The sequence below is a fragment of the Marmota marmota genome, unplaced genomic scaffold (assembly GCF_001458135.2).
Source record: "Marmota marmota marmota unplaced genomic scaffold, marMar, whole genome shotgun sequence".
NCBI classification, from domain to species: domain Eukaryota; kingdom Metazoa; phylum Chordata; class Mammalia; order Rodentia; family Sciuridae; genus Marmota; species Marmota marmota.
In genome coordinates this window covers 15,560,988-15,565,588 of record NW_026000174.1, presented here as the reverse complement: position 1 = coordinate 15,565,588, position 4,601 = coordinate 15,560,988, and the positions used below count along the sequence as shown (strand labels likewise).

At 41.1% G+C, this 4,601-nt stretch overlaps 1 protein-coding gene across 1 annotated transcript in view; it reads right to left on the bottom strand.

Annotated features, from left to right (window-relative positions):
* Window positions 1-4,601, bottom strand: part of Clpb (caseinolytic mitochondrial matrix peptidase chaperone subunit B) — a 144,298-nt gene that overhangs the window by 84,915 nt on the left and 54,782 nt on the right. The gene's annotated exons all lie outside the window — the stretch shown is intronic.

Sequence of the window (4,601 nt, the reverse complement as noted above, 5' to 3'; positions counted from 1 at the left end):
TGCCCCCCCCCCCCCATCAATTTGAACTAAACTATTATCCATCTGTGAAAACAGATTTCACAGAAGATGAAAAAAAACAGGTGAAATATTACAGCACCTAAGTATAGCAGAAAAATAAGAAACACACTGAAGGTAGGAAGATCAGTTTTACTTTATTCCTGTCACCCACTCCCAAATTGAGGCAGCACAGAATGGAGATATATCTTTCATGTGTGGGAAGGAAAGGAAACTGAGAACTCGTCATTACCTTGAACCCTGAAACCACTCCCTCTACTGTGAAATTCAGTACCATACAGTCCCCATGGCTCCAGACTCCAAGGCCAATACGTTAGGAAAAGTCTTCACGCCCCGATGCCAAGCCAAGTAACACAGTCCCAGGCTCTAAGTCCGTCCTGCTACAGACAGGGTTTGACCTATGTATGGCCAAGCCAACCTTAGCAGCCCCAGGCTTCAGAGCAGCCCCAGCACCAGGACAGCTCCCATAGACTCAAGCACTAGGCCCACCTTGCAGATTCATTATCCAGGATTGAGCTGGACCCCAAGAACTTGGACTTCTGGCCTGCTCTAGCACCCTTAGAGCCTTAGTCATCAGGTGGGCAGCGTGAGACCCACATTCCATGCTTTCTTAGTACAAGGATAGCCTCTGCAGCTCCAGGCTCCAGCCTAGCCCAGAGCCAGGCTGGTTCATACAGCCAAAAGCTTCAGGCCTATCTCAGTACCAGTAAACACAAGTACCAAGCTTTCCCAATCTCAGTCTGGTCCCTACAGCCCCACACTCCAGGCTGGTCTCTGAAGCCCCACACTCCAGCAGATCCAGAATGCAGACCTAGCACTAGCCTAGCCCCAACAGATCCAGGTTCTAGGACTACCCTTGTGGACCTAGGTTCCTGGACCTAGGTTCCCCTAAAGTCCCAGGACCTAGATCAGTCTTCACAGACCTAGCCTCTAGGCTAGCACCTGCACACCCAGGCTCCAGAACAACATCCATGATTCCAGGCTTTAAAACAGACTCAGTAGACCCAGACTCTATACTTTTCCAGCACCATACCAATCCTAGATTATAGGCTGTTCCCCATGGACCTAGACTCCAGTGGATCCAAGTCTAGGCCTGCTCTAGGACAAACCCTTTAGATTCCAGGAACCAGGCTGAATCCCATGGACTCAGACCCTGTGGATCCAGGTGCCAGGTTCATTCCAGTGGCAGGCCAGCCCTTGCAGATTTAGGCTCCAGATCCACCCCAGTACAAGGTCAGTCCTTGTGGACCCAGGTTTTCAGGCTAGGCCATGTAGATAGAGGCTCCAGGCCCAACCAACTGACCTTGGTGTCAGGCCTACACACTTACTCAGGCCCCATGTCACCCTGCCTGAGGGCTCCAACAACAAGCCCACCATAGACTGCACAGGATGGCCTGCCCAGAATCTCTAGAAGAGTTGACTGGAGAAGGGCTTTTACAGAAAAAGCCAGTCTTTAAGATTGAAATTACTCCTTACATCTTTCAAATGTACAGCCAGCAGGTTGAGGCTGCAAACTCAGTGATATAGTGCTTGCCTTGCATGTGTGAGGCACTGGGTTAGATCCTCAGCACCACATAAAAATAAATAAATAAATAAAGCAAAGGTATTTTAAAAAATGTGCAGCCACCAATTCATGGCCATAAGGATCAGGAACAATCAGGAAAATGTGACCATCACCAAACAACAAAATAAAGGAACAGTAAGTAATCCTACAGGAGTAGAGATTCATGATCTGCCTGGCAAAGAATTTAAAATAAATATTTTAGGAACCTCAACAAAAATCAAGAAGGTAGAATGTATTTTCTCTTCTAAACTTGTTAATTCTGTTCAGAGAAGCAAACCAGTGAAATAGAAAATGATCAAAATAAAAAATGTCACTCACATTGAAATTCTAAATAGCCAAATCTGGAGCTGAAAAATACAATGAATAGAATGAAATGGAAAATGCAACACAGGGCACCAGCAACAAAATGGATCAAGCACAAGAAAGAATCTATTAGCTTTAAAAAGAGAAAAAAGAAAGGATGAAGAAAGTTTACAGAATTTATGGGAAGGCATCAAAAGAGCCAAATTATAATAGTTCAAGAAGGAGAAAAAATAGACAAAGTGGGTAGAAAGCCCATTTAAAGAAATAACAGGACTAGGGATGTAGCTCAGTGGAAGAGCACTTGCCTACCAAGTGCGAAGCCCTGGGTCAATCCTAACACTGAAATTAAGAATTAAAAAAGGCAAAGACAGGATCTTGAAAGCAGTAAGAGAAGAGGCAGTATACAATAAGGCTAACAGCAGAGTTTTTGGCCAAATCCTTGCAGGTCACAAGAACAGTGGTGAAGTAAAAGTAAAAGAAAACAAACAAACAAACAAACAAAAAAACCCATGAAGGCCATGAAACTTCCTGCAAAGAAAAAACTGTCAATGAAAAATACCATACTCAGCAAAGCTGTCCTTAAGATATGAAGGTGAGTTAAAGATTTTTTCAGACAAACAAAAGCTGATTTAGTATGTCATCACCTGACCTGTCTTATAAGAAATGCTAAATTCTTATTCAAATTGAATTGAATTCAAATTGAAAAAGAAAAATGCTAATAAGTAACACAAAAACATATGAGGTATAAAACTCATTGGTAAAAATAAGTATACAAATTCAAAATAATACTGCAATGGTGATGTTTAAATTATTAATATTTTTAGTATGAAAGTTAAAAGACAAACTATTAAAAAAACAATTATAAATTTAAGGGATACACAATATAAAAAGATGTCAATTGCAACATCAAAACCAAAATGTATGTGGGGATGTGTGGGATAAAAGCTCAGGGTTTTTGTATATGATCAAAGTTAAGTTGTAATCAGCTATAAACAACCTGTTACGAAAAGCCTAATGGTAACCACAAAGCAAAAACCTATAGTAGATACAAAAAAGATAGAAAATATTAAAGAAAATCACACAATCACAAAAAATACAGCAAGAGACGAAGAAAGGCACAAAGATCTACAAAACAACCAGGAAAAAGAAAAAAAAGAAAAGAAAACCAAGTAGCAGGTAAGTCTTTACCTATCATGAATTATCTTGAATGTAGATAGATCAAATTCTCCAATCGAAAGACAAAGAGTGACTAAATAGATTAAAAAACAAAACCTAAGCATATGATGTCTACAAGAGACTTACTTCACCTGAGGAAAACACAGAGTGAAGGTGTGAGGGATGTAAAAAGATAGTTCATGCAAATAGAAATCAGAAGATAGCAGGAACAGCTGTTTATAACAGATAAAATGCATTTTAAGCTGAAATCTGTAAAAAGAGGCAAAGAAAGTTATTATATAATGATAAAGGGGTCAGTTAATCAAAAGATTTAACCATTATAAATACATATGCACCCAACATCAAAGACCTGTGTAATAAAACAACTATTAACAGATCTAAAGGGAGAGATAAACTATAATATAATAATAGGAGGGGACTTAAAATACCTCACTTTTAGCCACTGATAGATCATCATTGAGATAATCAATATAAAAACACTGAATTTAAACGACACTTTATACCAAATAGACCTAACAAAGTACACCGAACATTCCATCTAATAGTAACAGGATACACACTGTTCTAAAAGTGCACACAGAACATTCTCTAGGCTTAAATCAAACCAAGTATCTTTGTGGATACAGACCAAGGAGAAGGATAGTTGGGCCAAATGGTGGTTCCATTCCCAATCTTCGAAGGAATCTCCATACCGCTTTCCATATTGGCTGCATCAATTTGCAGTCCTACCAGCAGTGTATGAGTGTACCTTTTTCCCCACATCCTCGCCAATACTTATTGTTGTCTGTATTCTTATAGTGGCCGTTCTGACTAGAGTGAGATGAAATCTTAAAGTAGTTTTGATTTGCATTTCTCTAAGTGCTAGTGATAGTGAACATTTTTTCATATATTTGTTGATTGATTACATATCATCTTCTGAGAAGTGTCTGTTCAGGTCCATGGCCCATTTATTGGTTGGGTTATTTGTTTTTTTGGTGTTTAGCTTTTTGAGTTCTTTACACACCCTAGAGATTAGTGCTCTATCTGATGTGTGAGGGGTAAAAATTTGCTCCCAAGATGTAGGCTCTCTATTTACCTCAGAGATGTTTTTTTTTTGCTGAAAAGAAACTTTGATGAGAGCCACAGCCGAAGGGGCCCCAGCAAACTTCCAGCTGCCGGCTGATGATTGGCTCACAGCGGCCCCAGCAACATCTAGCTGATTGGCTCCTCTGCGGTGATGCTCATTGGGCTGTTTCCCTGCCCTTTCAGACCACGGAGCTGCTCATTGGGGGACTTTTTTGGCTCCGCCCACATGACCCAGCCAATGGGCCTCAAGAGCAGGAGGATTGTGGGAGGTGGAGAGAAGCTTGTGGGGGAGAGAGAGGCTTGTGGAAAGCCGGTGGTGGCAGTTGAGGCTCTGAGGGTTTTTCCTGAGAGGCTGTTTTGTTTGGCGTGTGTGATTCTAAAAATAAAGTTAGTTTCTTTTGACAAGTGGCTCCTGATTGTGCCCAGCCAGACTGCGGCATTTGGTGGCTCGCACGGGGAGCGACTGAGGGTAAGTGAA